We start from the raw sequence: 21918 nt of genomic DNA, 5'->3' as shown, positions 1-21918 counted from the left end.
AAAAAAAATTAAAAAAAAAATTTCCCTGGCTAGTTTTAAAATTCATAAGAAGAGAATGGTCTGTCATGTTCCAATGTTAACTATAGCACTTGACATATACTGGCCTCTCAATTAATATTTGTTTAACGAATAAAATGTGGATGAGACAATGTTATGCATTCACCCAACTTTTTGTATTTTATCCTGGGCAGTTACAGGGGACCATGTTTCTTGCAGAAGCAAGAAGTAAACTTCCATTTTGTTAATCCACTAAGATTGTTTTCTAATAGCAGTTAACCTAGTTTGACTAATGCAAAAGGAAGAAAGGAAGGGAAGAAGGAAGGGAGGGAGGGAGGCACATTCACTTTCATGCTTTTGTCTAATAGGAATAAGCAATACTCGCAAAGCAGGACTCAGAACTAGAAGAAGCTTTCAGAGAACAGCTAGGTTAACTTCCTCATTGTGCAATAAGGAATCAGAGGCCAGATGTGGTAAAATGACTCATTCAAGGTCACAAACCTGAAAGTGGACACCAGACTCCTGATTTCCAGACCAGTGTTTTGTTTTATCTTGTTTTGTTTTTCCTATTGGCCCTATTGGTTTCTTATGCCATTTTTCCTAGGAAGTGACTATATTTTTGTCCCCCAAACTGAGTCCATATGAACAACAAAATAAGGAAATTCTCTTTTAAAAATGAAACAGGAAAGGGAGAGAAGGTGACATTTAACTAGAAGTCAAAGGTAAATTAATACTGATTACCTGTTGATTTTTTTTTAGTTCATTCAAATGAAAACCTTCCAACATTGTCCCAGCTATGCAGCCTGATCTGTGTGCCTGGGTAAGCTGCCTGCCTCTCAAATTCCAGGCACTTTGGACCAGGAGGTCCAGTTACTACAATAATAGTCTCTAAATCCAAACACTGTGCATTAAACATTAATGATGGCATGATAATACTTAATTGTGCCTGAGCCACTTCTTGACTAAATCATAATAGCATTAACTAATAAGAGATTAAAATATTTAGATTTTGGCTAGAGAGTTTCCAAAACCAATCCCCCAAAGTCACTTAGTTTTATTTATTTTTAAAACAATTCTAAAGCTCTTCTGAACAGTAAAGTACAGAGCAAATACATCAGGGACAATAAAAATAAAAATTGCAAATGAATAAAGCTTCGAGGAACATTTTTTTAAGTGCACAAATCCCACGAGCCAGTACAATGGACTTGAAGTCAGCATTTCTAGGCCTGGACTCTGCTTCTGTCATTGACTGTTTAACCTGGCAAATCAACCTCTCAAGGCCTCGGTTCCTGCATCTATAAAATCAGGACAATTTATATCTCATGAGGTGTTTATGAGACGCTACAAGAAGGCCAACACAGTGCTTAGGAAATATTTGTTTTCCAAAAGTGAGGAAAAGACTTCAGACGAAGAAACTTGAACTTGGCCTATACTAGCCGCAAAACCTAATTACCGAATATGGTGACTGGAGGAAAAGCTCGTGAAAGTTGCAAATTTCATGAAAGCGGCCAGATCTATTTTTGCCTAACATGGATGGGGGGATTCTGACGGAATCAGATGGAAGAAAGCTTAATCTGATCATCCTGATTCTTGCCACACCATCGCCATTATACCAGCAATATTTCTTCATTTGCTCATTCACTGGCCAATAGAACACTCTCTTTCAGGCTTCACCTAAACAAATTCCGCTTGCCTCTGAGGTTTTCTCCTGGGTTATGGCCAACCTGAGAACCTAGCTAGATTGGTATCCTCATTGGGGCCTAAATGCATACAGTGCTCAATAAAAATTTTTTCAACTGTCCTGCCCAGCAACTCACTGGGGTTGGATATACCTCAGGTATTGAAAAGGATGGAACTTAGGTAAATGAAGAAAGCTGAGTGCCATGTAAAAAGAACCACCCGGTATTATCCATTCCCTAGGCTAGAGGCCACTGGTGAATCAAAGACAGCCATGGGGTTCACCACCTGCTTCGTCCTATTTCAGCTGTGGCCCAGAATCAAGGGGAAGGCCCAAAAACCCAGAGTCGATTCCAAAACCCAGAAACCAGTTATGCCAAGATTCATTTGAAAAGTGAAGTCAAACGAACACTTTAGCGCAGGAAGATGATGCCTGTCTTAGAGAGAGATGTGAAAATGAACAAAGGAGAGCGTTTGCTCAACAGTCTCCAGCTGTGAACTAGGCAGTACCGGGATCGCTTAAACAAAGGGAGAAAAACATAACTCCACTGGCTTAGCATGTAGTTGTAGTTACGCAAGCCAACCAAACGCCGATGGCAGGGCTATAAGGTAAGAGGAAAAATCAGAAAAAAGCAACCTGCTGCTTTAAGGCTTTGCCCTTCATGACTGGACTGGTGCAAGGCCGTGAAGCCCGCCCTGGTGAACGCCCACATTGGTATCACCTGGGAACTGATTAGAAATGCAGACTTTCAGGGCCCACCCCAGCCCTAATGAACCAGAATCTGCATTGTAACAAGACACCCGGGTCACTGATGATCGGTTAGAGTTCGAAAAATGCTCTTATACATAGGTTTTGTCCACCAGGTAGCCTCAGTGTGGAGACCTTGGTCATGAAAGTAATGGGAAAGGAACCAAAGGGTCTAAGAAGACCACATGTATTCACTAGTGCAGGTAAAGGTTTCATTCACACAGAGCCCCCACTGCTCATTTCTAATTCAGCCTTGCTCTGCTCCTTTTCTACTCTGCACCTGAACGCTCGCGTCAGACCTCCCTTTCATCCAAGAACGCTGCTTGGTTCTAACTTTGGCCTCCCATCTACATCAGGGGAAATATCATCCATCCCGAATGCCTACTTTACATTTGTAAAGCAGCAAATTCATTCTGCTGATAGATAAAACTCACAAATAGGAATTTCAACAGTCAAGCCCTTTTCCCAGGAATAGAATCCAATGTTTGAAGTTACATCACTCCACCATGTTTTCTTTATTATTTCTTTATTTTTAACTGAGATGTATTTGATTTATACTATTGTGAAATTCAAATTTTTTAAAACATTTATTTCTGAGAGAGACAGAGACAGAGCACGAATAGGAGAGAGCCAGACAAAGAGGCAGGCACAGAATCCGAAGCAGGCTCCAGGCTCTGAGCTGTCAGCACGGAGCCCGATGAGGGGCTCGAACCCACGAACTGTGAGATCGTGACCTGAGCCAAAGCTGGACGCTGAACCAACTGAGCCACCCAGGGGCGCCCCCACCGTTGTGTAAATTTAATGTGGGCAGCATGTGGATTTGACACATTTAAATATTGTAATACGGTTGCCGTTGTAGCACCTCCATCAGGTCACATAATTATCTTTTCGTTTTAGTGGTGGGGGTAATTAAGATCCAGTCTCTTAGCAAGTTTGATGACAATAGTCTGTATTCACCATGCTGTGCATTAGATCTCCAGGACTTACTAACACACTAGTTGAGTGTTTGAACCCTTAAACTACATCTTCCCTCTGTCCCCCACCACCCAGCCCCTCATAACCACCATTCTATTCTGTTTTCAGAGGAGCCTGGCTTGGTTAGATTCCACATATAAGTAACATCATACGGTATTCGTCTTCCTCTGTCTGACCGATCTCACGTCCCATAATGTCCTCAAGGTTTATCCATGTTGTTGCAAATACTCTATCTCTACTCTGCTTAAAGGCACTAGTGAAGAGTCTCCTTTCTCATAGAAATCAAGTAGTTTTTTGATTAATTGAAAACTGGAAGAGGTTGCATTATTTTGAGTCCATCAGTTATCCTGACAGAAAAGCTTCCATTCAGCCCGTTGGACTAACATTGCTAAGAGATCTTAGCAGCAAGCAGTACCTGAAAATCTACAAGAAATGCAAAATCTCAGGCCCCATCCTAGACTTTTTAACCCAGACACTCTGGGAGTAAAGTCCAGCAATCTGTGTCTTAACAAGCCTTCAAGGTGACTTGGATGCCCACTCAGATTTACAAATTACTGATTTGGGGAGCGCCCAGGTGGCTCAGTTGGTTAAGCGTCCAACTCTAGATTTCTCACGGTTCATCAGTTCGAGACCCATGTTGGGCTCTGTGCTGACAGTGCGGAGCCTGCTTGGTATTCTCTCTCTGTCCCTCTCTCTCTCTGTGCTCCTTCCCTGCTCTCTCTCTCTCTCTCTGTCTCTCAAAATAAATAAATAAACTTTAAAAATATTTTTAGGGGTGCCTGGGTGGTGCAGTCGGTTAAGCGTCCGACTTCAGCTCAGGTCACGATCTCGTGGTCCATGAGTTCGAGCCCCTCGTCGGGCTCTGGGCTGATGGCTCAGAGCCTGGAGCCTGTTTCCGATTCTGTGTCTCCCTCTCTCTCTGACCCTCCCCCGTTCATGCTCTGTCTCTCTCTGTCTCAAAAATAAATAAACGTTAAAAAAAATTAAAAAAAAATATTTAAAAAAAATTACTGATTTGGGGCACCTGGGTGACTCAGTTAAGCATCCAACTGGCTCAGGTCATGATCTTGCAGTCCGTGGGTTCCAACAGCTCAGAGCCTGGGCCCCGCTTCGATTCTGTGTCTCCCTTTCTCTGGCCCTGCCCCTCTCATGATCTGTCTCTCTCTCTCTCAAAAGTAAATACACACTTAAAAATTAAAATAAATAAATAAACAACCATTAAAACATTTAAAAATTACTGATTTAAGGACAGATTGACCGATCAGGAAGACAGTTTAGGCCAAGAGAGCCAAGGAGCTTCCATAGGAAAATCTAAAACATATTTATGGCAAGTATTTCCAATAGGATCATGAGACTCAGAGCCAGTCAGTCAAAGGCAAAACTTGAGGATCTCGTTGTTTAAAGAGTCAATTAGAAATATTGTTTCTTAGGATAATTATAATTGGTTGGAAACACTGAAATATTTATATGAGAACGTTTTTAAAGCAGACACTGTTTTTAAATCAGCTGGCAGGCTAGAAAAAAACCTAAAAGGAGCCTGACAATTGCTCTGGTGGTGCTGCTTCTCTTCTTTAAAGATTTTAGAAAAACGTTCTGCTCCTGGGTCATTTCATTTTATTCTTGTTAACTTATAGCTTCAGATTACAAAACACTTAATAATCAAATAGAGAGGCTCTTTTTCATCCTATAGTGCCTTCTGCCTTTCAGCTAATGGATAAATTTCCACTCTGCTTCCAAGCGTTCACTTATTATAAGAAGCACTTGAACTCCATTTTGGTATGCAAACAGCCAAATCATGCAATTAGCCCATGCCTGGTTCTCCAGAACCAGCGGGCTGCATAGACACAGGTCAGGACCGTGTGGTTTTATGTTCAGGAGTCAATTATACTAGCTAAGGGAGATGCACTTAAGTAAAGTGCACTAGGGCTTTAATAGCTATCTTTACGATACAGGGAAAGCCACTGTCTTTATACCTGCAGTCTTGTTATCAACTTAATCAAATTTTTAATATCAGAATGTGGATTACAGTTATGTCACTTAGTACAGGCCAAGACCCTTCCCTCCTCCCTCCTCAGTAGGTTCCGCAGGCCACACAATGCCATGTTATGAAAACTACCCTTTAAACCTGATAAAATATTTAAGACATGTGTTCTGATAGTGTTATGTAAGCAAATACCAAGAAGAATCCAGTTGTTGGTGAACCTGATCAGGCCAGTCTCCAAGGACCGGGAAAATAATCTAGCCATGGCTGCAGTGCTGATATGCAAGGAGAGATTCCCAAGGTGTGGATTCCTGCAATATCAGAGCCCAAATACCCTACACACTTCTTGAAAAGTGATTCCTTAATTGTCGCTTATTACTTTAACTAGGTTCAAGAGTCACTGAATCTGGGGACTTCAGTTAAGAAAGATTAAGTATTTGAAATCATAGGAAAAGGCAAAGGACAGGTGATCTTGAATGCAGGACAAAGACTATACGTATACATGTAATATACATATAATATACATATACATATACATATACAAGTAATGTACAAGTAATATACAAGTATATGTACATATACATATAACATACAAGTATGTGTTCAGTAACAATTTGCTGCACATGCTAATAAATGCTAATAAATGGATGCATGGTTGGCACAAGAACAGACAGTCAGATCAATGGAACAGAATAGAGAACCCAGAAATGGACCCACAAACGTATGGCCAACTCATCTTCGGCAAAGCAGGAAAGAATATCCAATGGAATAAAGACAGTCTCTTCAGCAAGTGGTGCTGGGAAAACCGGACAGCGACATGCAGAAGAATGAACCTGGACCACTTTCTTACACCATACACAAAAATAAACTCAAAATGGATGAAAGTTCTCAATGTAAGACAGGAAGCCATCAAAATCCTCGAGGAGAAAGCAGGCAAAACCTTCTTTGATCTTGGCCGCAGCAACTTCTTACTCAACACGTCTCTGGAGGCAAGGGAAACCAAAGCAAAAAATGAACTACTGGGACCTCATCAAAATAAAAAGCTTCTGCACAGTGAAGGAAACAATCAGCAAAACTAAAAGGCAAGTGACAGAATGGGAGAAGATATTTGCAAATGACATATCAGATAAAGGGTGAGTATCCAAAATCTATAAAGAACTTATCCAACTCAACACCCAAAAAACAAATGATCCAGTGAAGAAATGGGCAAAAGACATGAATAGACACTTTTCCAAAGAAGACATCCAGATGGCCAACCAACACATGAAAAAATGCTCCACGTCACTCATCATCAGGGAAACACACATCAAAACCACCATGAGATACCGCCTCACACCTGTCAGAATGGCTAACATGAACAACTCTGGCAATGACAGATGCTGGTGAGGATGTGGAGAAAGAGGATCTCTTTTGCATTGTTGGTGGCAATGCAAGCTGGTGTAGCCACTCTGGAAAACAGTATGGAGGTTCTTCAAAAAACTAAAAATAGAACTACCCTACGGCCCACCAATTGCACTACTAGGCACTTATTCATGGGATACAGGTGTGCTGTTTCGAAGGGACCCATGCACCCCCATGTTTATAGCAGCACTACCAACAATAGCCAAAATATGGAAAGAGCCCAAATGTCCATCGATGGATGAATGGATAAAGAAGATGTGGTATATATATACAATGGAGTATTACTTGGCAATCAAAAAGAATGAAATCTTGCCATTTGCAACTACGTGGATGGAACTGGAGGGTATTATGCTAAGCAAAATTAGTCAGAGAAAGACAAATATCATATGATTTCATTCATATGAGGACTTTAAGAGACAAAACAGATGAACATAAGGGAAGGGAAATTAAAATAAGATAAAAACAGGGAGGGGGACAAAGCAGAAGAGACTCATAAATATGGAGAACAAACTGAGGGTTACTGGAGGGGTTGTGGGAGGGGGGATGGGCTAAATGGGTAAGGGGCATTAAGGAATCTACTCCTGAAATCATTGCTTCACGATATGCTAACTAATTTGGATATAAATTTTAAAAAATGAAAAATAAATTTAAAAAAAAAAGAAAAAAGAAAAATAAATAAATGAATGCATGGATGTTCACACTTTTTACTCCTGATTGTCCATCTCAGCCCGGCTTGGTGCCGTGGGGCCCCTGTACAGGTCTTCTATGCCTTCACCCCCCGGTTCTAATTAGCAAACCCTGGCAATTTTGCCTTCATAGTAAACCTTGAATCTGCTTCCTCTTTGCTATGCTCTCTTCCTTTTTGTAGAATCTCAGTATCTCTGGGCTGAGTTACTACAATACCCTGCTCACTGGTCTCCCCTGCTTGCCCCTTCCAAAGCAGGGGACCCCTCACATCCTCCCTCCTTGCCCTGCCTACCCCCCCCCTCCCCGGCGTGCACACACATGCCCACACACACACTCCTGCCCCAAGTCATACATCTTCAGTGGCCCTTCATTACATGCCAGGCAAAGTCCAGATTTAGTAACTCGGTGCCTGCAGATGTGATCGCACAGTGTCACCGGAACTACCTTTCCTTCTCTCGCTCTTCACTCTCTATAGCCTCTTCCCCACCCTCACCCTCTGCCCCCACACCATCCTAGTGATGCTGCTCCACACACAGGGCCTGCACCTTCTCCCTGGACGGCTGTTCATACAGTTCCCTCTGCCGGGAATCCTGCCACTGGCTCCCTTGCCCCAAGGGAGCCTGCCAAACTCACTCATCCTCCGAGCCTGGGCCCGCTGCCCATACTTCCAGAAAGCCTTTCCGAGATATTGCCAACTAAAATGCATCCACCCATCTACTCTACTTGCACAGTGCTTTATCTTGTCCTATTGTAGCACATTTCACAGCCTGCTTCATATCAATATTTATATGTGTGTTTCTCTCTCCCACCAGATTGTGGCATTTATGAGATCAGTGTCGCACCTTACTCGTTTCTATGATCCCTTACAACTTAGCGTACAGCTTAGCACTGAGAAAGAGCTCAGAAATGTTTTCGAATATATGTCATTAATTTCTGTGTCAGAGCTATACATATTCTCTCTCCTCTCTCTCCCTCTCTCTCTTTCCCTCTCTCTCTCTCTCTCTCACACACACACACACAGCTGCCCCAGCTCAAAATGAAAATCTTACCTAAGGACCCTGAGACCCACATACAAGAATATTTTGTCTAACTGTGCACAGTCTATGGCCTTCACTCTTGTCATATAGCTTCTCTGGCATGTGATGAACACGTAAGGTGCAAGCTCCCTGGAAAGCACGTGTGTATGAGAATGCACAGCACAGCTGCACAGCTCCTGGCCGTCTCCTTGATGACGGCACCGACTTGGCACTGGGAGAGCCATCCCTCCAGGAGCCCAGCAGAGCTCTCTGCCCCCAAACCACAGGGATGTGGTCCTTCAGGCAGTCGAACAGGGCTCCCTGTTTGTGCCACCATCCCTTTGATTAGGTGGGGCCACTTTCTCCCAAATCTGACATTTTCTGACTCACACGCAATGGGTGGCCCTAGAGCTGACAGTCTTTGCCAGGTAAGCCTTCAGATAAGCTGAAGTTGAAAGGAGCTTCCTGAGTCTCCTATTGGATTGGATCCACTTGTGACGCCACAGATGCTCTGCTCAGAGCGGATTGCCAACGTGCCCTTGGGATCCGGCCATTCTAATCTCTTTCCCAACCAGGGAGCACAAACTTTGTCTACATTTGCCCCTAATTTAGCAAGTAAGCTATTCATTCTAGACAGTAGGCAAGTCTCAAAGCTGATAAACAAAGAAAAAGGTGATAAATGCGATTAAGACATCAAAAATTACATTAGAATTCTCTGAGCAAAAAAAACATCATTCAACCAAAAGGGAGGGGAGTCATTGGAGCGCTGAGCATGGAATTTTAAAATTACTAAATACAAGACCAAAAATATTTGTTTCCATATTTTCCCTACTCCTGTTTTGAGGTGGAGAAAATTTTTTCTCTTCCAGATCATTTCCTCCTGAGAGGTTGTACTTGGGAGGCAGAGTGGTTCTAATTCTTTGATGGGTAAGAACTGTTGAAGAGAGTGTTTAATCAAATCCTATTTTCTGGAAATAAATAGGCTAGTTAGCTGCTATTCACCACTCATCCACTTCTCTCTTTTTTTTTTAATTTTTTTTAACGTTTATTTATTTTTGAGACAGAGAGAGACAGAGCATGAACAGGGGAGGGGCAGAGAGAGGGAGACACAGAATCTGAAACGGGCTCCAGGCTCTGAGCTGTCAGCACAGAGCCCGACGCAGGGCTCGAACTCATGGACCGCGAGATCATGACCTGAGCCGAAGTCGGACGCCTAACCGACTGAGCCACCCAGGCGCCCCCGTCCACTTCTCTCTTATCAGTGGTATTATCAGTTGAAGAAGATGTGGGTTTGGTTCACCCCCAATTCCAAGTAGGCAAATCTTCCTGGCATTATCCTTGGGTTTTTCTTGCATTGGTAAAATGTATTCGGAAAAAAAATTTTATAAATAAAATACTCCATAATATGACCTAGATTTAAGGAGGGTTAGAGTAGTTCTATTTTCCTGCAACAAAGCTGTAATGTTTATTATTATTATCAAAGTAATACTTTAAGCAGTTTTTCTATCTTTCTGTCTCTGTCTCACTCTTGATAGATAGATGATAGAGGATAGATAGATGATAGATATGATAGATAGATAGATAGATAGACAGATAGATGATAGATTGATATGATAGACAGATGGATAGATAGATACATACATACATACAGGAAAGATAGAGATATACATACACACACAAATACATATATGTCATTACATTTAAGTCCCCAGAGGTTTCAGAAGCAAAAAATTTTTACTCTGGATCCACTCAAGAGGTTTGGGGGATCCACATATGCCAATGGTCTGAATAATAGAAGGAACCCATTTGGGGCCATCCTCACTGCAGCCATATTCATGAATGAGCTGTCCCCAGGAGCCAATGTAGTAAAAATGAAGGTGAAAGATGGCCAGCTGAAGCTGGTTCTCCCTGCTTTAATAGCTTCTACATCCCCACCTCTGCATCGGAAAACACAGGTTCTCCATGCTGCTCCTACAAAATAAAACACTCCTATTAGGCAAACCGTGCTTCCATTTCTAGTCTATACTCTCTCCTGAACCGACATGAATGAACTTCCGGGGCCAAGCTCCTGGAGTCAGGGTGACATTTATTCACTTAATAAGTCAATCAATAGAATTCACGCAAGCTAAAATTCGAAAAGAACACTCAGTTCTCAATTATGGTGATAAATAAGACACAACTTCTGCCTCAATTCACAGTCCATCAGTGAGGATGGACAGGTAGCACCAGAGCAGGTTGACAGGTGATGTAATGGAAGTGACATCAGTGCTGGAGCCCTGAAGGAGGCATGGCAGACTGCCCGGTGGGCTTCAGAGAGGAGGTGACCTGCATGGAGATTCCCAATGGACACAGACTGAAAATTTAAGAAAGAAATGCATCCTTGGATATCAGAGTAGAAAACGAAGACTTCATAGGTGATATGTTTACAGCAAAACTTTCTTTAAACATTTTTTAAATGTTTATTTATTTTTGAGAGAGAGACAGGGTGCAAGCAGGGGAGGGACAGAGAGAGAGGGAGACCCAGACTCCAAAGCAGGCTCCAGGCTCTGAGCTGTCAGCACAGAGCCCGATGCGGGATTTGAGCCCATGAACCGTGAGATCACGCCCTGAGCCAAAGGTGGACGCTTAACCAATTAGCCACCCAGGCACCCCTACAATAAAATTTTCTTCAGCAGAGCTGTCAGAGTTTTGTTTCTTACTGTTACATAGTTTCTAAAAATGACGGTATCCCACATACCCTTCTGCAGTGTGACCTTGTCCATCTCCCATTAAGAGAAGGGGTCCGTGTCTTCAGCCCTTAAATGTGAGTGGGCCCTGTGACTGCTTTCACCAGTCAACTTCTCGTGGGCGTAGCAGTGAAATCATCGGAGGTCTTCCCTAGTCTGGCTGCTTTCCCTTCTTGCCTCTTGGAAGCCAATCCCCAAGTAAGGAGGGTGCCTACTCTGAGACCACCATACCGGGAAGAGGTCAAGCCACATGGAGAAGGCTTAGCAGAAGAGATGTCAATGCGTAGGGGGAGAGAGAGAAAACAAGAAGGAAAAGAAGGAGGAGAGGGAGAAGGGGAAGAAAGAGGAGGAGGAGAAAAAGAAGAAAAAGGGTGGTGGAGGAGAGGGAAGAGGAGGAGGAGGAGGAAGGAGAGGGAGGAGAACGGAGGGGGAGGAGGAGAGAGGCTGAGAAGCACAGAGGTACAAGATACACGGATGTAGTCACCTTGGAAAGGGTCTCCAGTCCCAGCAGGCCCAGCTGACTTCTGTGAATCAGAGAGGAACTGCCCAGCCTATGCCTTCCTGCATGCCTGACCCACAAAATTGTGAACAAAATAAAATGGTTGGTTTAAGCCACTAAGTTTGGGGACAGTTTGTTGGTGCAGCGGAACGCTTACCAAAACACAGAGGTCCCACAGTGGTACGCGATGCTAAGGGAAATAGAATCCTAACATGACTTACGATGTCATTTCACTAGCCCGTGTGTATTGAGATAAAAAGGAAACCGAAGTCCCTTCGTGTTCTCTTCTGTTTTGTGCGTACTTCTATTGCTGGGCTGGGACTGATCTTCTCCCTTTATAGAAGTCAAAGGCAAACAATAGGGCAATTCATAATATTCCTTCCTAATGCTTAAGAGATCTTTTGTGGAAGCTGTGGAAGCTCCCAGGGTGTTGTCTTCCCTACATAAGGAAACCGACCTCTAAGTAAGGAGCTGTTTAAGTATTAGCCTGTCACACAATGGAGAAAACACTCTTTGTCCATTTTTCCTCTTTTCTATAAACTCCAAAGGTATACTCACACAAAGATTAATAGAGACTTTGGTCTTCATCACTCATGGACCTCAGAACATGATTACCTGCTTTGAAGGCTTTTAAAATCTCCCAGAAAACAATGTAACATTTCACTGCACTGCAGGAAAAGACTCACTCAAGTTTTTATTCATGGTTAATATGAAAGAGGAGGAAAAAAAAAATCTGCCAAGGGCATTGAGTTTTACATTAAAAAGGGAATACTTAGTCTTAGAAATACCATAATAGGCTAGAATCACTTGCTTTGTGACTAGGGGTCCACACCTCCCACCAAAAACTGAGGGGCCACACAGAGCTTTCCAAAATACAATGAACCCACTCAAACATTATGAATGCAGTAAGGTATATCCAATAGTTCAGCCTTATTGCTTCTCTCCCTGTTCCCAGCCACCCCCAGCCCCAGCTTTGAGCCTTGGATTCATGGACTCTGATTTCATTCCACTTGGAAATTAGCAAATGGTGAGACTGATCAAAAAACTTGTCATCAGGCAGGACCTTTGTGAAATGGCTCTTTAATTAGCCATTTCATATTTTGTTATTTCTTTAGCGATTCATGTTAAAAATATGTTCCATGGATGCCAGCCTGCAGGAACGCAAAGCGCCCTTGTCACTCAGCAGTAATTCAGTGAAATAATAAATAATCGCATCAGCAGCCCTGGCCTCCAGCATTAGTTCGTCCCCCCATACCCCCCGAGGCCATGTGGCCAGGCTCTCCACCCCAGACATCAAGCTCTGTGGTAAGCACGGAGTGGTCACCACAAACAAGAGAGGGATTTTGCATCCCACCCCCCCCCCCAGCAGGAGGCTTCTCTCCACAAAGAGAGAAGGACTGTGGGTATGTCTCCTGAATCTGAGGTCACCCAGGGTCTGGGTGTAAAAGGCTGACTTCTTTGACACGTTGTTATCACAAGCAGCATATCTCTTGAGTGAAATTTCAGGAATGGAAGTTCCTCAGGGAAAGATGCCATTTCATCCACTAAGCCAGATCAGCTGGAACTGGAAGGCAATGGCTTACGTCTGCGGAACAGCTTGGACCAGGACCTTGTGTTCTGTCAGCTTTTAGGTGGGGTCCACCCACTGGCTCTCGCCAAGATTTCAGCCGGGTCCTAGCCCCACCCTGGCCCAATGGATTCTCCTCACGGAGCATCTCAAGAAAGAAACAGTAACTTCCCCTAAGTGGCTCACCCCTCCTCATCTATGTTAGAAAAAGAGTAGGGATCTATCAAAATATGACAGAGGAAGATGTTATTCAGGCAACCCTAGGCTATAATCATAATGTTCATGAGAGTAAGCCAAATGTGGCTTTACATACGAGGCAGTCTGTTGGCAGGAGATGATGGAGATAAAAAGCAGCAAGGCAGAGATTCTGGCCTCCTCCTCAACCATGCAGAAGGCCAGGTTTTCATTTAGGACTGAGGGTTTTAATTCAGTCTATAAATGGAGATGACAAAGAAATAAGAAAAATCTACAGCAGCATTAGAATCTATGTTCACTCAGGAACACTCAGAAACACTCCTGTTCATTCTAGAACCTTCTAGAACAATGAACAGAGAACCCTGATTAGAGATTCCCACTCCACCCCCACACACACACCTTTTTTTCTACCCTCCTTTTTCTGCCCCCAGGGAATGGGTCTTGGATGTTTTTTACTTCACAGATTTCTAGATAACGTCAGTCCCTTGATCTAGCAGCCATATGTGAATTAAAATGGAGACCACCACTGAAAAATCACATCTTGGGTGACAGGAAATGAGCAGAAAGGATAGAGCTGAGGAACGCAGTTCTGTTTTTCCTTCAAGGTTCTGGGGGATGAAATAAAGAATATAGGCAGTTAGTGAAATGTTCTAGTCATTTACTTTTCTTTTTGCTTTCTTGATTCCTTAAGCAATAATCTTGTGCTTTGGACATCTAAAAAACATCCATCCTTTTTAAAAGTCCACTGTATCAATTAGGTACCATTTCTAAAGAGACAGTAGGTTTTTCTTAACTTCTCTTAAACTTGGTCAGTGCTGCCTATGTAACAAAGTAATTGATTTTAGAAATAGATTTTTTTTTCTCATAGCAATATGAAGTCATCGAAATTTTAAATTGACAGTATTTTTTTTGATTATTCGGTATAAGTGTGCTGAAAGCCATTGCTTTACTACACAGGGAAAATGTCTTATTTCCAGACTCATAAGGAATACAAGCAGAATCCACATGTTCTATGATTTTTCTTCCTGATGCTCTGAACATTAAAGAAACAAAATTCACTTCACAAGTATACATCTTAGGGAGCAGATCCTTAGAAACATCTAGGAAAGCAGAATCAGGATGTGACCACAAATGGCCTCTTGATTGTGTATATGGGGTATTTAAAACTAGTTCTTTCTAAGGAGATACAAAAAACACAGTCACTTTTTAAATTGTATTTCAGGGGCGCCTGGGTGGCTCAGTCAGTTAAGTGTTTGACTTCAGGTCAGGTCATGATCTCGCGGTTCCTGAACTTGAGTCTCTGTGCTGATGGCTCGGCGGCTAGAACCTGCTTCAGATTCTGTGTCTCCCTCTTTCTCTGTCCCTCCTCTGCTACACTCTGGCTCTCTCTCTCAAATAAAAATAAAAAATAAAATAAAATAAAATAAAATAAAATAAAATAAAATAAATGTTTTTTAATTGTATTTCATACATAGCAGCCAACCAGCAATCTAACAAACCCTGAAAAGAACATAAATGGTTAATGACAGAAAGTTGATTGGATTAATTTTGTTATATTTACACGGTGTAATGCTTTAAAGTGCATTCAGAATAGTGATGGCTTCTGTACTTATCTGTATCAAAAGATGCTCATGATATATTGCTAAGTGAAAAAGTCGGTTAGATTGTATAGCATAAATGCACATTTTGGGTTTTATGTTTTTAACTTTTATTTATTTTTGAGAGACAGAGCATGAGCGGAGGAAGGGCAGAGAGAGAGAAGGAGACACGGAATCTGAGGCAGGCTCTGGGATGTCAGCACAGAGCCCAACACGGGGCTTGATCTCACAGACTGTGAGATCATGATCTGAGCTGAAGTCAGACACTTAACTGACTGAGCCACCCAGGCACCCCACACATTTTGGTTTTTAAAAGGTATATGAATATCCATAGAAAAATATCTGGACAAACATGTCAAAATAGTGAATACGTCAAAATGGTACCCATGCTGATTTCTGAGTGTTTGACAGAATTACAATGGACTTTTATTTTCTTCTTTAAACTTTCCTTTATGGTATGACTTTATTTTAATTTAGAACATCTATTACTTTGTATTAAAATGATATTTTCAATTAAAATTTTTTTTCTTAAAAGGTGGACTTTTAGCACAATTTTAAACTGTGTTAGCTCATGCTGTCATTTAATGCTGAAGATCCTGAGCTATCTATAAAGCTGTCTGCCCTCAAAGACACTTGTAAAGGGGAAGACAGTGCAAAACAACTGGTAAAGGTGATGAAGTCAGGTTCAAGATATAAAGCTGGCATAAAAGAATGGCTAGACCACATATCCGGGATGTTTTAAAATTCTCAACCTAAACAGTTTTGGAAATGTTTTAGAAATGTTTCATTAATTCAAACGCCACAAATTTGGAATTTGTAAAAAGTAGTTTGTCACTCAGTAGATTATCTTTTGAGGGGCACCTGGGTGACTCAGTCGGTTAAGCATCCAACTCTTGGTTTCAGCTCAGGTCGTGCATGATCTCAGTTTGTGGGTTTGAGCCCCACGTTGGGCTCTGAACTGACAGTGCAGAGCCTGCTTGGGATTCTCTGTCTCCCTCTCTCTGCTCCTCCCTGGCTTCTGATCTCTCTCTCTCTCTCTCTCAAAATAAATAAATAAATAAATTAATTAATTAATTAACTCTAAGAAAAAAAAAAAAGAAGTTATCTTTTGAGAGTTATTTACTAAGAAAGACTTATTAAACAAGTAAATTGGATCATGTGAAAACTTGGTTAATTGGTTAATTTTTCTAAATGAGCCACTGGACTGTGCCTTCTAGGGGACAAACTGCATCTTTCTTGTTCCCTGTGTAAGCCCACTGTGTGCAGCTCTAAACACAGCACAGGTTCATAATTAAAGGGCTTTTATTATTATATTGTTATATTATACATTACTATATTATATTATATTATATTATATTAATGCACATAATAGTACATTCCTTACACGCAAATAAAGCTCTTAGAAATGGAAGCTGTCATTCAGATTCTGTGTCTCCCTCTCTCTCTGCCCCTCCCCTGTTCATGCTCTCTCTCTGTCTCAAAAGTAAATAAACATTAAAAAAAAATTAATAAAAAAAAGGGGGCGCCTGGGTGGCTCAGTCGGTTAGGCGTCTGACTTCGGCTCAGGTCATGAAATCATGGTCCGTGAGTTCGAGCCCCGCGTCGGGCTCTGTACTGACAGCTCAGAGCCTGGAGCCCGTTTCAGATTCTGTGTCTCCCTCTCTCTCTGCCCCTCCCCTGTTCATGCTCTGTCTCTCTCTGTCTCAAAAATAAATAAATGTTAAAAAAAATTTAATAAAAAAAGAAATGGAAGCTATCAGTCATTCAGTTAAACCTGCTTGGAAGTAACACGAAGAAGCATTCTTTATACCAAAAGTAACACAATTGCATTCTATTCAGGCTTTGAACTAAAATTTTTTCTTTGAATAACTTACAAGGTTAACAGGTTATGTAATTTTTTACTTAATTAATGAAATTTACACTGGCAGAATGTTAAATGAGTAGTAATCAAATACAGTACATTTCCTCTGAAAATTGAGATCCTTTTACATATTTTGCTTTTGACTGCTTACTATTTGATTTGATTTGAATACACTAACATTTTCTTTTCACCACAATCAAATCAAACAATTCCAACACGAAATGTCCTTTTTCTGCAAAGTAGTCTTATGGTATAACATCCTTCTCGTGCATAGCATTGTGATTAGCGTTGTTTGCTGCTGTCATTAAATTACATTCATTACAGAGAGGTATCAATTTCACAAAGAAAGAACATCAGGATGCAACAAAGAATGAGATGTTATACCCAATTTCATTGTCAGCCAACAGTGATGAGGTTTAAAGAGCAGAAAACTTGTGTGCGTGTATCATGCACAAAAAGTAAACCAGAGAATAGAAACATCACATCTGAACAGTCGTGAGACAGAGTAGATCATCTGCTATAACTGTGACCAATTTTAAGAAAGAAGGAAAGGGAGATTTACTTCCTTAAATAATGTTATTCTTCTTTAAATTCATTGTGAATAAGATAGTAGAAAAGGAGGACGTGTAATATCCCAAAGCAGAGGCTTTCTGTGTCCCTGATTCTTCCTCTCTGTTTGCCCCCACCCCACTGCTCTTGTGCCCCCAATTCCAAACGCGTATGCACACACACACACACACACACACACACACACACACAGCATTATAGTAGCTAGGAATCTGCCCAAATATAACGCTAGTATACAAATGAAGATATTCACTGCACTTAACTCTAAGAATAGGCTGAAACTATGTACTAGAAAAGTCTGGATTCAGACCTCTGGCTCCAGTACATGGGGCTTTTCCACGCTTCAGTGTGTGAAATCAGAGGTCTGCCGTCTATGAAACACAGAACACTGACTTGTTACTTAGGAAACAGCCGGTGGGACAATGTGCTCCCATCTTGATTCCAGATTTAAGCATACAATTGGAGAGAAACACAGCCCTTCTTGAATCGGATAATCGCTGTTGGGGAAAGGGGAACAAAAAAATACCCTTTCAAACCTGAATCTTATTTTTACTTTTCTTTGTTAACTGGTAAAGCCCAAACTGATAGCTAAATGTCAGATGAAGGTTAATCAAAATTCTGAGCATTGAAAATTGTTTACATTTGAATTTTGGTTAGAAGTATTCCTATTTTTCTCTTTTGTTTTCTTGTATTTATATAAAAAAATTTTTAGCACAGTCAAGTGAAGAAATCCCAGCATAAACTCTCATCTTCCCGAAACATTTCATTAGAGTAAAACACCCTTTCTTTGTATCTGAGTTCACTTTGTTTGGATAGAGGAAGACAGGGTAAGATTCTGATGTAAGAGAATGGCAATGAAAGATGTTTTCTGCCACGTTGTAGGGCAGTTTACTTTAGAATGTACGTGGGAGAGGTTTTCGCGACTCTACCTTTCCACACCTAATAACTCAACCTTCAAGCCTCCATGCCCATACTTATCAAGGTTGGGAACAATTTCTTTTCGGTCATTTAAAAGTCTTCACTGCAGTAACTTCCTCTGAAACAGACCACCTCTTTCATTAGGAATATTTATGGGAAATAATATATTTGTACAGTTGAAAGCGTCACCTGTTTTGCTAAGTCCGTTCTTGTCTGAATGCAAATAGACTGTTAGAGAGTTTACTCAACAACACTTGCTCATGGAAAGTACTAATCAAAACTTTGCTACAGCAGTAAATTTTTATATTTTTTAACCACTGGATTCCAATTAAATGTATTCAATATAGCATGCTTTGATTAAAAATTTTTTTAAAGAGATTATGTATACAGCACTGTGTAAAACAAGGCCGGTTAGGTATGCAAGCACTTGTACGTTCTTAATAGAAGTCTTTACCTGAAGGTAAAACCCAATAAAATGGAACCTATAACGTGCTATGGACTCGATGTTGATTTACCTGGGTTACCCCATCAGCAGAAACCAACTTTACCAGGGACACACTATCCTTATATATTTAGTGCATATAAAAATGCATATAAAGAAGGACTGAATTCATTAGGGCACATTTTTTCTTTAAAAAGTTCTTTGTTAACCCTGGATTATACTGATTGCAAATAAAGGAAGTTATTGCACTGCGCTGATGCTTATAAAGGGAGAGAAAATCCTTAATGTGAGCCTACGACTTCAATGAAAAAAGCATAAATAATAAAAGGTTTGGCCTTACTCAAATACACACATCTTTCAAAGAATCTTCTTGCTTTCACTGATATACAAATATTTTCCAAAAAAGACGTCATTGTATTTCATTGAAGTCTAGGAGGGCAGGTCTGAGACTAGATGGCTAAAAATCATGGTGTCTTTTTTCTTTTCTTTTCTTTTTTTGGCGGGGGTGTGTATCTCGATTTTTCCTCATCGGAGGATATTTAAACACAACGTTTTTGCACATTTCCTATAAAAATTTCACACAACTTTCCTATGTGGGATTCCTTCCACCATGTTTCAGTTGCGGGATTAGCTGCAGTCTTAAAAAAATATTTGATTCTCTTTGCTCTGTGACATGGCTTAACGAACGTAGGTTGAGTTTCTTGAGGAAATGTAAGAACTTCTTGACAACGGAGAAGTCTCCCAGACACTCATTCCTGCCAGAGTTTTCCAAAACCACACATAAGCTGAGGCCACGAGGTGCCTACATCAGACAAGAAAAGAAGAACACGGCTTCCCTCCCTGACCTCCATTATATCTCAGTGAGCAATGTGTTTATTGCTCAGTTTTGCTGAGTGTTTAAATGTCCCTACTGTGCAAATTATGAGTGCAGCAGCCATTCTTTATAATTTCTAACTGTCTGATCTACTCTACTTGTCCTTAGTAGCCATCCACCTTTGAGAATTGCAAAAAGCCATGCCCATGATTATTTTTAATAAGGCCCTTGCATTAAACCTTGGTGGGAATCCTCTAGTGATTTTTCTTTCCCTCAATATCTATATTGCCTTTAAAAGCATTTCATTAAGACTCTGCACTTTTAAGGAGGGAAGAGGATAGGACAGATGGATGATATTAGCTGCAATAACATTCTTTTTAATCCCAAGATTAAAAGTAATAATACTAACCTACAGAAAAGACCTGACTGTTTGCTTTGGGCCCTTGATTTTTAGGGTGTGGGGCTGCTGATGAGAGGGGCGGCTGAGTGGGAGACAAGGCAGACCTGCCCGCAAACTTCAGCAGCCGGGGTGCAGGGCACCCACGGGTGGTCTCAGGGGCGGACGATGGGATTGGGTGTGGACGCCAGGTGCCTTTCTCCCGGGACAGCGGGCCTTCCTACACTCTCAGCACGAAGACAAGTTGCCCACGGATTTCAGGAGTAGAAGGTAGGAGCCTATGATTTGACAGGTGAGGCAAGAGATAGTCCCATCTCTTCTCTCTTGTGCTGGGGCCACGACCTCCCTCCGCAGCAAACGCCCCGTCCCACCCCTTACGAAGGAAAGCGAATCTGCTAGCTCTTTGCTCCCGTCTGCTCATCCCTGAAACGGGCACATAAAAGGTGGGCATAAGAGAGGTCCCTGGGAAGGGGCCATACCGGAGCCAGGGAGGTCTGGGTCGCCGGCGTGGTAGCACCTGCTTGGGTCCTCTTGGCGTCCCGAGGCCTTTCCCTCAGTTCGGGCGCCCTCTGGTGCCGCTATGGAGAAATTCACCTGGCGCGGGGAGCCCCGGAGGAAAATACAGAGCCGCGCTGTGTGTTTGAAAGAAGTAAGGGGGGGCTGCTGGTTCTGGTGGCCCATCGCCTACCTAAAACATCAGACTGGGTTCTTCCTCCATGTGTTAAGGCTATAGAACCTCATGGTTTCCCTGAGCAATATGTTAGATACCAATGACCTTCCCCCAAACAGGCTTTTGTGAGATTCCAGATTCCAAAGGGAGAACAAGGAGGTCCCCCAACTTCCAGAACCAGCTTCGTCTCTCTCTCTCTCTCTCTCTCTCCCTCTCTCTCTCTGACCACACACAAACTTATTTTCTCTTTCATCTACAAGGTCTCTAACACATTATTCTTAAACACCCGTGTTGGTCTTTTTGATGTCAATTTCGCTAAGCTAAAGCCCCCAGTTATTACATTAGACCCTAATCTAGATGTGACTGTTGAGGGGGCTCTGCAGGTGTCATTAAAATCACTAATCCGGTTGACTGTAAATAAGGGAGATTATACTGGATAGTCTGGGCGGGCCTGACTTAATCAGTTGGGAGCTCTTAAAAGCCTGGCTGAGACTTCCCAGAGAAACGGAGACAGAGGAGAAAGTGTACCTGGGGACAACAGCTTCAGCCATGCCCACCGGGCTCCACTCTGCTTGTGACCTTGTCTTCCTGATTGCCTGCCCTACGAATTTTGCGCCTGCTTAGCCAGCTCCCACAATCGTATGAGCCAATTCCTTGTAATAAACCTCTTACTTTATATGTATGTATTCGTTCTATGTCTCTGGTTGAACCATAGCTGATGTAACTCCCATGGCTGAGATCAGAAAAAGCATGAAGGAAGTTCAGAGTGCCAGAAGATTCCACCCAAATTCCTCCCAGCTGTCATTCAGTATTTTCTGATTGTCTCCCAGTTGGTAGGGGTAATGCAGGGTGTTCCGGAGATGCAACCAGAAACAGAGCTGACACGATTTCTTCCCTCATCTGGGCTTCAGTACCTGCTACTAAGTTGGGTGGGTAAATGGGAGAGGCGATGGCTGTGATCGTTTGTGAACCTCGCTCGTACATACACCCAGCTCCATGGGGCAACTTTGGGCTGTTCAAACCTGGTCCAGAAGCTAGCTTTAATTAATGGTTTATTGTGGGTGTTACTGGTGGTGTGCTCGGAGCTATACAAGAGTATAGTAGGAGGAGGAACGATGAGGAGAACCAGACAGCAGTCTTTTCCTTGAGGGCCCTCAATCTACCACCACTAAAGGTAAAATG

The 21918-nt window shown here is 42.0% G+C and overlaps 1 long non-coding RNA gene across 5 annotated transcripts; it reads right to left on the bottom strand.

Annotated features, from left to right (window-relative positions):
- Positions 1–10389: 10389 nt before the first annotated feature.
- On the bottom strand, positions 10390–21042 carry LOC106987667 (uncharacterized). Of its 5 annotated transcripts, XR_008296770.1 has the most exons (6): positions 20546–21042; positions 20079–20344; positions 17806–17992; positions 13869–14077; positions 11929–12040; positions 10434–10835 (listed from the first exon to the last, which is right to left on the bottom strand). It is a non-coding gene; the product is annotated as an uncharacterized LOC106987667 (long non-coding RNA). The 5 variants fall into 5 exon arrangements; XR_008296768.1 differs by lacking the exon at positions 20079–20344 and having other exon boundaries at positions 10442–10835; XR_008296769.1 differs by lacking the exon at positions 20079–20344 and having other exon boundaries at positions 10445–10807.
- Between the last annotated feature and the right edge of the window lie 876 nt (positions 21043–21918).

This window comes from Acinonyx jubatus, chromosome A2, assembly GCF_027475565.1.
Source record: "Acinonyx jubatus isolate Ajub_Pintada_27869175 chromosome A2, VMU_Ajub_asm_v1.0, whole genome shotgun sequence".
Classification (NCBI taxonomy): domain Eukaryota; kingdom Metazoa; phylum Chordata; class Mammalia; order Carnivora; family Felidae; genus Acinonyx; species Acinonyx jubatus.
This window is presented reverse-complemented; position numbering and strand designations above follow the sequence as displayed.